An 11,287-nucleotide genomic window follows, 5' to 3' on the forward strand; every position below is an offset into this window, starting at 1 on the left:
GAGGCCTGGGTGCGGGTGGACAGCCAGGGCACCTCCCCGGGCGGCCAAGCACACATCTGCCCCAGCCCCTCACTCCCCTTCCCAGCTCACAGATCAGACTGGAGCTTACTGGTCCTCAAATCCCTTGGAGGAGGTCCTGGGCTGAAAGGGCTGAAGCCCTGAGGGCAGAACTGGGACCGGCCACCAGAAGTTACCTGAGGCAGGTTTCGGTTCCGTTCTGCTGTTCTGCAAGACCCAGACTTTTCTTTCCTCTTTTTGTTTTTTTTTTTTTTGAGATAGAGTCTCTGTTGCCCAGGCTGTGATGCAGTGTTACAACCTCCCAGGTTCAAGCGATTCTCCTGCGTCAGCCTCATGAGCAGTTGAGACCCAGACTTTTCTTATCACCAGACAAAAACAGTCACTCTGGGAGGCAGGGAGCTAGTCAACCACACAGGTGTGTGACACTCCGGACAGACTGTCATTAGGAAGACTATCCATGGGGAGAGTCAAGGGCTATTGATGGTAACAACTAGATTTTTGAATGTGCTTTACAATTCACAGTGCTAGTGGGGCATTTTGGCTCACGCCTGTAATCCCAACAATTTGGGAGGCTGAGGTGGGTGGATGGCTTGAGCCCAAGAGTTCAAGACCAGCGTGGGCAACATAGCGGGACCCCATCTCTATAAAAATATTTAAAAACTAGCTGGATGTGGTGGCGCATGGCTGTGGTCCCGGCTACCTAGGAGGCTGAGGTGGGAGGATAGCTTGAACCCAGGAGGTTGAGGCTGAAGTAAGCTATGATCATGCCACTGTACTCCAGCCTGGGTGACAGAGTGAGACCCTGTCTAAAAAAAAAAAAAAATCACAATGCTCTCAATGACATATGTCATCTTGCAGCCTCAAGTCTTTTTTGGAACAAGGTGGTGCATAAATAAAGACACATTCATTCAGCAGTCATTACTGAGCTTGCCAGGCACTTTGCTAGGTGCTGCAAAGTGAGGTAAGAATACAGATTTGACCCTGGCCTCCGGTGATAACAGTACTGAACGCCACTAGTAAAGGGGCCTGCCATGTGTCAGGGATGGCAGGTTCTAAATACCCCATGTGCTTCAACACACATTATCCTTACAACAATGCTGACAAGCAGCTGCTGGCATTGTCTCCATTTTTATTTTATTTTATTTTATTTTATTTTTGACACTAGGTCTCACTCTGTCGCCTAGGCTAGAATGAAGTGATGCAATCATGGCTCACTGCAGTGCCGACCTCCCAGGCTCAAGTGATCCTCCAGCCTCAGCCTCCTGAGTAGCTGGGACCACAGGTATGTGCCATCATGTCTGGCTAGTTTTTGTATATTTAGTAGACATGGGGTTTCACCAGGTTGCCCAGGCTGGTCTTGAACTCCTGGGCTCAAGTGATCTGTCCGCCTCGGCCTCCCAAAGTGCTGGGATTACAGGTATGAGCCACCATGCCCAGAGTGTTATCTCCATTTTAGACAAGGAAAGATTTTACAGATGAGGCACAGAGAGGTACAAAGAGATGCCCAAGGTCACACAGCCTGTGTAAACAGAGCAGAATTTGAGCCCAGGCATCGGATTTCAAGCCTCTGCTCTCAGCCTCTGCTCAAAGTCGTGTGAAGGAGTTCGGTAGACGTTAGGTAGATGTTCACGTAAGTAAGATCTAATGACAGAACCATGGAGGAAAGATCACGGGGAGTATAACAGGGAGGACTGATCTATCCAGGATGTGGGTTGCGGGAGGGGGTGAGAGTCAGAGAATGATTAGAAGGGTCCTTTAAGCTGAAGTCTTCAGGAAGAGGAGTTTGCTGGGGGAAGGGCTCAGGAAAGGCGCATTCCAAGCAGTGAGAACTGCATGTGTAGAGACCCTGAGGCTTCAGCCCTGTCACCAGGACCCCCTCGGAGCCTGGCCACAGGGAGCCGGCAGCCAGAGGCACAGGGCTGCGCCTCAGCTGGGCCCACTTCCTCTCTGTCTGCCAGCTTTATTTTTAGATCTCTTACTTTCCGATGCCATGAGTGAGCCAGCAAGGTCTGGGCCTTCCTCATCAGATTGTTTATGTTCTACCCCATCGGTGTCTCTATCACGGCCCCTCCCCTCCCAGGCATGATCTGCAGGCCTGATTGGAAGCCCTGGTTTCTTCTCTGATGTTGTTATTGACTATTCCACTCCTCTGACTGGGGCCACTGGGTCTCCCCACCTCACCCTTCTGCCTGCTTGCTCTCCTTCTTCCCATCAGCTCAATTCCACTCCACTCCAACGATCCTATCTGTGCCAGACACTGGGATGAGTGTTGACAAGACAGACCTAAATGACACAAGGGTCTTTGGCATCATGTGTGCTAGAATCCAGGTAAGCATGGATGATTCATAGTGCAAACTGAGACAGGTGTGAAAGTGAAAGCGGTGCTATTAATAATGATTGGTTATTAATAATGCCAGCACCACAGTGCAAGCCCAGGCAACTGAGAAACATGGTCACCTGAGTTCATTAGGACAGAAAAATGAGGAGAGATTTGTCCAATGGAGGACAAATGGAAGGGAGTCTCAGCAGCGGGGAACAGCATGTGTAAATATTTGGCAAGTTTGGGGGAGAATGGTGAGTTCATGGTGGCAATAACCTGAGACATGGGTCTTCATACCCCAATCCTGAGCCATGGAGAAAGGAAAGAAGGAGAGTCCAGCTGGATTCCAGGTGGGAAAATGTGGACAGTTTAATATGACTAGCACAGGGTGGCAAAAACCTTGCAGTTCTGCCGCCCCTGCGTCCATGGCAGGCATCACTAATTGATCACCGCACTCTCCTTCCCACTGAACCCTGATTCAACCCTCACAGCCCTCAACACAGTGCTCTGGGGCCAGTCATTACCAACTGTCACACTGTGTGTACCTGGCTGGAGATGAGGGTGGAGATCACATCAAGAGAAGCCTAGAATTTGAAAGTAAGAAGTTGAAATATGATTCTCTGGGTAATAGGGAGCCATCAGATGTGAAGGGAAGTGATGAAACTAAGACTAAGGCTTAGGAAGGTCACTGCCAGTGGAGGGGAGGAACTTGGGCAGGGAAACTAGTGAAACCCGTGCCGACGTCCAGGCCATGAACCTGAACCTGAACCAGGAGCAGAGAAGTAGGTCTGGTGACCGAGGAGATGTTGTGGGGCAGGAAAGAGGAGAGGGCAGTTAGGATGATGCCCTGACTTCCGGATGTCTAGCCCTGTGTCTGGGAAGATGCTGTGGGCAAGGCTGGTGTAAAGGCACCATGGGAGGTCCTGATAGGAATCTTGTGTTCCAGAGGTCACCAGTGAGAGCCACCCTGAGACTCTGTCCCCCAGGGGGAGAAAGGCCAAATCGGTCTGGTTGAGCTTTACCCTGAGAGACACCAGAATTTGAACATATACACCTTTTCAGACATAAAAATGTCTTCTCTACCCCTCAGAACTCTGCAGAGGAGGGGAGACTTGATCTGCTGATCAAGTCTGGGGGTGACTGTAAGAAGCGGGGGGACTCACGTGTCATTCCCTGGCCGGACATCTGCTCAGCCCCAGGGCCATCAGATGGGGTTGTGGAGAGCAGTGCCAGGGAAAGGCCCCTGGGCTTCCGGTTCCTGGGAGACACGGGGGTCTGGGAGCAGAGGCTATGGAAGGTAAGACTCGGGGGCTGCAGATTCTTGAACCCATGCTTGGACCCTCTCAGCACGGGTCCAAGAATCTCAACATAAGGGAGGGGTGTGGCACAGGGGCCGGCCAAAGATTAACTGGAAGGTGTCACTTCTCTGGGGAGAAACCACCAGTGCCTGAGGAAGGGGCCTGGAATTGAGTCCCTGATCAGTGGGGCCTATAGGGGCCTTCACCTACAACCGCCAGGTGTCAGGCTTTGAGCTCAGCCCACCACAGCCATGGGTTACAGAAGGGGCACCACACAATCTTCTAGCCAAGGGTCAGTCCAGAGACAGCTGTATCCTTCTTTCTTCTCCTCAAGCCCCAACCCTAGGGGTGAGCCCAGAGAAGGGGTGTGAATGTGTGTGCGTGTGACCTCTGAACTCCCCAAAACACACACACACTCACACTTCAAGCCCTTAGAGCTCCCAGCCCAGCTTGCCTTGCAGAGGAAGAACTAAATTTTGAGACAGATCTGAGCCTGAAGGTTTTTCGTTGTTGTTTGTTTCGTTTTGTTTATTTGTTTTTGAGGCAGAGTTTCGCTCTTGTTGCCCAGGCTGGAGTGCAATGGCATGATCTCGGCTCATTGCAACCTCTGCCTCCTGGGTCTGCGATTCTCCTGCCTCAGCCTCCCGAGTAGCTGGGATTACAGGTGCCCGCCACCACGCCCAGCTAATTTTTGTATTTTTAGTAGAAACGGGGTTTCACCATGTTGACCAGGCTGGTCTCGAACTCCTGACCTCAGGTGATTTGCCTGCCTCGGCCTCCCAAAGTGCTGAGATTGCAGGTGTGAGCCACCATGCCCGGCCTGAGCCTGAAGTTTTAAAATTACCAGGTCTTAACTAGAATAAGACTGTTCTTATAGCCAAAACCATCTGAAAGAAATGGAACCCAGGTGTGGTCAAAGACACATAACTCCCAGCCAGGCAGAGGGCTTCTTGGAGTCCTGTTGGTGGCAGTTACTAGAAAAATAAAATTGTGTCATAATTGGAAACCTAAGAGCTGAAGGTCCTCAGCTGTTTACAAAGTAAATACAAAAGCAAGAGTGGATTTGAAGGGGGAAAGATTGTTGGAGATAAGGGTGGAATGAGGTTTTATTGAGAGGTTTTAGACAGAGGGACCCAGGAAGGTCTGACACCGTCTTTCCCTTCACTCTTCTCTGCGCAGTCCGCAAGGAGCCATCTCTGCAGGGAACAGAGGATTGAAGGAAACAGGTCCCTGTGCTGTCGGTTGGGTTTCTGTCCTCTGTCCCATGCCCTTCCTAGGTTGACTTAAAGCTCAGGATGGCCTCTCCCTCCAAGGCCAAACCAAATCTCAGGATCCCCTCACCTTGCGTTTTCCCGGGGAGCGGGGGCCATGGCTTCCACAGCACGGTGCGAAGGCAGCCGAGAGGGAGAGCCCAGATTGGATGGAAAGGAAGGAGAGCACCAGCATGAGGCAGAGAGGCGCGAGGCCAAGGGTGGGGTCGGATTCCTGGGAAGCTGGCTCTGCCAGGGGGCTTGAGGTCTGGCGCGTAGCTCTCCCCTTTGCGGGTGGGGGTTGGGGGACGAAGAAAAGAGCACTTGTCACCTTTTGCTCCCTATCCCCAGGGAGGCAGAAGAATTCAATTTGGTACCCCCTGAATTTGAGGGTCTGTGGCACAGCATGGGGTGAAGGATGCCAGATCAGGGGCTCCCAGGAGAGAACTCAGGGAAGAAGCTGGAACTCTGGTAGTTGTCAGGATGCAGGTGACACTGCAAGCCTCGGAGGGAGAGCGTAGAGGGAGAGAAGCAGCAGCAAGAAGAACAAACGGAGCCTGGGAGAAGCCGACACCGAGGGAAGGGAGCAAAGCTAGGAACTCACCTAAGAGCTCTGCAGCTGGGAGATCTGGCTCCTGGCTGTCTTCCTGGCCAGACCTCCCCTCTGGCAGCAGACAAGATGCATCTCTCACCAAGCCTGCTGCTCTGGGAAACCTAATGGCTTTTGAGTCTGCCCAGGTGGGCAGCGGGACAAGTTTACCTCCCTGCTTCCTGCCATCTCCCTCTCGCCGGCTCTGGCTGCTGCTTCGGCTGCTTCTGAGGCAGCCCCTCCAGGCCCATGCTGCCCTCCCATTCCAGGCCCAGCGCTCCAGACTTTCTCATCAGAGTTTACCAGCCTGGTCTCATTCCCTCCTCCCTGTCCCTTGCCAAGTTCTGCCTGGCTCCCTGCCCCTCTCTTCCCTTCTCCTTAGAACAGGAGCCAATTGAGGCCTGCCTTCAGAGTCAGCTCCACGCCAAGCCCTGGGACCCTTCCATTAAGGGCAGCAAAGTCAGCCCAGGATCTGGGAGCCAGCATCAAGGACCCTCCCCTTAGAAGTTCATTTGACTGTCCTTATGCCCCAGTACCAATAAGAAGGTTTTTGCCTCCAGAAACGGAGACCCAAGGACTCCAAGCCGCTCTCTGGCCTTTTTCTTGCATATATCATCAGCCCACCCCATGCCAAACATACCCCAGAGTCTTCATCCTCCAACTCCAGCCCAAGGGGAGGCATGGGGGCGTAGAGAGGTAGCTGATGTTCCCAGGGTTTGGGGCATCAGTTTACCATCTTTGTGTAATCCATTTGTCAGCTGGGGCCTCCCTTCCTCTTGACTATTTCAAAAATATCAGTTCAAATGCATATTTCACACCCTATGGAAGTGCAACGCTGTCCCCAATATTTCGGAGAGTTCTGGAGTGGCTTGCCTTTTCATACTCCCCTCTGCATCAGAGCTGCAGCTTCTGCTAAATTCGTTTAGTGTCTGGCTTGGGCCGCTGACCCAGGCCTGCTGTTTCATTTTGACACAGCTCTGACTGAGACGTGGAACTCAGCCAGCACCTTCCTCTATTTCACCAGAAACCCATCTCAGAAGGTATTTGTGTACAAAGCAGGCAGAGGGAGATTTAGGGAGGTCAGAAGGATGGTTTTAAGAAGTGCTGCAATTCATATACCTTCCAACGAACACTGTACAATCCTGTTCTTAAAAGTTCTTTTGTGGCCGGGCGTGGTGGCTCACGCCTATAATCCCAACACTTTGGGAGGCCAAGGTGGGCAGATCACCTGAGGTCAGGAGTTCGAGACCAGCCAGGCCAACATGGCAAAACCCCATCTCCACTAAAAATACAAAAATTAGCTGGGTGTGGTGGCAGGTGCCTGTAATCCCAGCTACTCAGGAGGTGGAGGCAGGAGAATCGCTTGGACCCAGGAGGCAGAGGTTGCAGTGATCTGAGATCAAGCCACTGCACTCCAGCCTGGGCAACAGAGCGAGACTCCATCTCAAAAAAAATTAAAATAAAAAATAAATAAAAGTTCTTTTGTTAACTCCCCCTTCAGGAAGTTTTCCCTGGCACCTTTACCTCCCATGGCGCCACAACTCCCAGCCTCCTCAGGCTTTTTCCTTCATCCTTTGTGCATCTCTCTCCCTTGAGAGGCAAGACAGTGCCGTGGTTAAATGCAAGCGTTCTGCTCCCACATGGCCTGACTGTGAACCTGGCTCTGCTTTTTTTTTTTGAGACAGAGTCTCACTGTCGCCCAGGCTGGAGTGCAGTGACGCAATCTCCGCTCACTGCAACCCCCGCTCCTCCTAGGTTCAAGTGATTCTCCTGCCTCAGACTCCTGAGTAGCTGGCATTACAGTCACCCGCCACGACGCCCAGCTAATTTTTTGTATTTTTAGTAGAGACGGGGTTTCACTATGTTGGCCAGGCTGATCTTGAACTCCTGACCTCGTGATCTGCCCATCTCAGCCTCCCAAAGTGTTGGGATTACAGGCATGAGCCATCGTACCCGGCCTGGCTCTGCATTTTATCAGCTGTGTGATCATAGCAGAGTTACCTAACCTCTCTGAACCTTAATCGCATCTGCAAGTGAGGATAATAAAAGTTGAAGATAGTAGGTTGGTGGTGAGGATTTCATCAGTTATGAGAAACACTTAGCACAGCGCCAGCTCCACCATGTTAGCTGTTGCTGCTGTTGTTCACCCCTTCAAATTCTTCCCATACCCTTTCCCAAATCCTGCCCGTCTTTGCCTATTCGAATGAAGAGGCAGGGTGTGGTGGCTCACTTGTAATCCCAGCACTTTGCGAGGCCAAGGCAAGAGGATCATTTAAGGCCAGAAGTTCAAGACCAGCCTAGGCAACATTGCGAGACATGCCTCTCTCTGTCTCTCTCAAATTATATATGTAATATATAATTATATATATTATATATAATATTTATATTATATTTATATTATAATTATATTATATATATTTATATTATAAATATATTATATATAATATATAAATATATAATATTTATATTATAAATATTATATATAATATATTTATAATATAAATATATATAATATTTATATATTTATATATATTATATATAATATATTTATAATATAAATATAAATATTTATATTATACTTATATTATATGATATTTATAATTATATTATATATAATATTTATAATTATATTATATATAATATTTATAATTATATTATATAATATTTATATTATAATTATATTATATATAATGTTTATATTTTATATTTTATATATTTATATAATTATAATGTATAATTATATATTAATAATTATTAATATAATAAAATTATACTAGATATGTTATATATTATATATTATATTAATATGTTATCTATATAAAACATATTTAATATAATTTTATAATATATAAATATATATGTTATTTTAAAATACAAGCCCATGAAGAGCTCAGAAAGAGGAGGTTTCATTGCACAAGACTGGCCCTCCTTGTTGAGGTTGTAAATGGGCTCTGTCACTGTCACATGTAAATGGGCTTGACAGGGACTTCATATTCGTGGACACTAAAAACATGTCATGCCCTTCCTTCCTCTTTCTCTGCACCTTCCAACCCCCATCCCCACTGCGTTGAAAGCAAACAGCCATGACCAACAGCAGGGGAGTCAGCCTGGACTTTGCCAAACTATTAGGAAAGAGGTGTTGTCTTTCAGGGGTTTTTATGTAAGCCTGGAGTTACTGGAGGCCATCTTTTCTACCTCATGGGGAAAACCTAACAAATAATGAAGCCAACGCAAAGAAAAAGAAAAAGAAGTGTCTTTTGTTTTGTTTTGTTTTGTTTTTTTTGAGATGGGGTCTCATTCTGTCACTCACACTGGAGTGCAGTGGCAAGATCATAGCTCTTTGCAGCCTCGAACTCCTGGGCTCAAGTGACCCTCCTGCCTCAGCCTCCCAAGTACCTGGAACTACAGTCATGAGTCACCACCGCATTCAGCTAAAAGACAGTATCTTGGTGATATCATTTGAAGCCCTAGATCCAGCCATACCTGAATTCATACCTTGAGTTTTCCAATTATATGAACCAATACATTCCCGTTTTCTTGTTTAAACTAATTTAATCTGAGTTCCTGTAGTGTAAAAATTGAATGAATCTTGACTAATAGAGAATTTCAACTAAAAATGGAGGTCATTAGAAAGCAAAGGGGAAAGTCACATGGACTCCTGCTATAGAAAGAATAACCAGAAATCACAGGAATGAGAAGGTTGCTTCTGCCTCCATTTCTCTCTCTCTCTCTCTCTCTCTCTCTCTCTCTCTCTCGTTCTTCCTCCACACAATATCCCATTTCTGCTTTTCTCTGCATATCTGGTCCTTTTACTCTGCAGACCAGGGTTTCTGCTGACCCATTGGCTCATCTGGAAAAGGTCACAGGGCTGACTGTCTTTGGCCCAGACTGGGTCACACGACCCCCTTGACCTATTGCAATCCATGTACTTACCTCTGTATCTGAGGATTGGGGTCAGGCCCACCTAAGCCAAACAGACTAAGATAGGGTGAAGAATCCTTTAAAAAAAGAAATCACAGCGCCCGTTTTCAGAATAATGGGAAAAGAATCCAAATAGGCAAAAGCAACAGGTGATCACTCCCAGGAGTTCAGTGAATTTCTGTTTTATGACTAACCAAGCCCTGACTAAGCACAGGCCCAGCACCTGGAACCAGGGGAGTGGCTCCGGTGGCAACAGGTCCTGGGAGCTGGTTTTGCTTAGGCTTTCTTTAATATCATCGTCAATCGGCCGGGCGCGGTGGTTCACGCCTGTAATCCCAGCACTTTGGGAGGCCGAGGCAGGTGGATCACGAGGTCAACAGATCGAGATCAATATGGTGAAATCCCATCTCTACTAAAAATACAAAAAATAGCCAGGTGTGGTGGTGCACGCCTGTAGTCCCAGCTACTCGGGAGGCTGAGGCAGGAGAATCGCTTGAACCAGGAGGCAGAGGTTGCGGTGAGCCGAGATTGTACCACTGCACTCCAGGAGACGGAGGTTGCAGTGAGCCGAGATTGTGCCACTGCACTCCAGGAGACGGAGGTTGCAGTGAGCTGAGATTGTGCCACTGCACTCCAGCCTGGCGACAGAGCGAGACTCTGTCTCAAAAATAAATGAATACATAAAATAAAAATTAAAAATAATCTTCACCAATCACACCACATTGCCAGAGGGAAACCGGTTTTGACTTTGACCATAACATGCAACCCTTCTGTGGCATCATTTGAGTTGTAAATGCCACATTACATGAATTTTTTTGTGGGGAATTCCATTACACGGAATACTGTCTCCTACACAGGTCCTGCTGTGAGCTGTGAGCTCCACAGTAGAGAAAACCCAAGGCGCTAGGAGAGATCTAGTGGCAGCGTGTTACTGCGACAGGCTCCAAGCCCTCTGATGTACGCCAGCTTCCTTGGTGTAAAGGACCTCATCAGGGGTATCTGCTTGGCCCTGAATGACTCCCTCAACCATTGCTCACTCCCTGTCTCAGAGGTGGGCTCCTGGCAGCTATGTTTGTACAACATGGCCCTTGGTTGTAGCTGATTACCCAGTGTGGACCTCTGATTCAAGCTCAATCAGCCATTGTCACGTATCTGGAATTTAAGACTTCGATAGAGGAAGAGTCCTTCTCTCCATGGGGCTGGAGTATGTGGACTAGGGGTTGTGGGCAGCCATGACCCATTTGCCCATCCCCTGGGCAGGGCTGAGAAGAAGAGCAAGCTGGTCCCAGCCCTTTGGAAGGTTGTGGGTCCTTGGTGGAAGTAGCTCTGAAATGAAAGCACCTGGGAATCTTTGGGGCCTGAAGATCTGTGTACTTTGGGATGGGGGGAGCCCTGAGCCACCAGAGGAGCAACAGTGAGACGGGGAGGCAGGTTCAGAGGATTCTAGATGAAGCAGCTTTAATGCAGGGTGGCAGAGGGAGGCTGGTGTCCCAGCAACTTTCCTGGCAAGAGTTTGGGAATCAAAGACCATGGCCATTGGTAACCACTGCCCTTGGTCCACAAGTTCCAGGGAAGCAAAACTTTCATTAGTAGCCACAATAATGGCTACGTTAATTATCAATAATTATCAACAATTAATATTATTTTGTACCAATACAGCCTGTTATACCTTCCAAAGCATATCCACCTCCACCATCTCATTTGCTCCTTTGCCATCTATATTGGGAAAAGATGTGTTTTTTTTAATTTTTAAATTTTGTTTAGAGACAGAGTCTCGCTCTGTCACCCAGGCTGGAATGCAGTGGTGCGATCACAGTTCACTGCAGCCTCAACCTCTCAGGCTCAAGTGATCTTCCTGCCTAAGCCTCCCAAGTAGCTGGGACCACAGACA

General features: G+C 48.4%; 1 long non-coding RNA gene across 1 annotated transcript; it reads right to left on the minus strand.

The window, feature by feature from the left end:
* Positions 1-4,518: 4,518 nt before the first annotated feature.
* LOC129398735 (uncharacterized) lies at positions 4,519-5,801 on the minus strand. The gene is made up of 3 exons (XR_008626647.1): positions 5,491-5,801; positions 4,978-5,172; positions 4,519-4,832 (listed from the first exon to the last, which is right to left on the minus strand). It is a non-coding gene; the product is annotated as an uncharacterized LOC129398735 (long non-coding RNA).
* Positions 5,802-11,287: the final 5,486 nt, after the last annotated feature.

The sequence above is a fragment of the Pan paniscus genome, chromosome 11 (assembly GCF_029289425.2).
Source record: "Pan paniscus chromosome 11, NHGRI_mPanPan1-v2.0_pri, whole genome shotgun sequence".
Classification (NCBI taxonomy): Eukaryota; Metazoa; Chordata; class Mammalia; order Primates; family Hominidae; genus Pan; species Pan paniscus.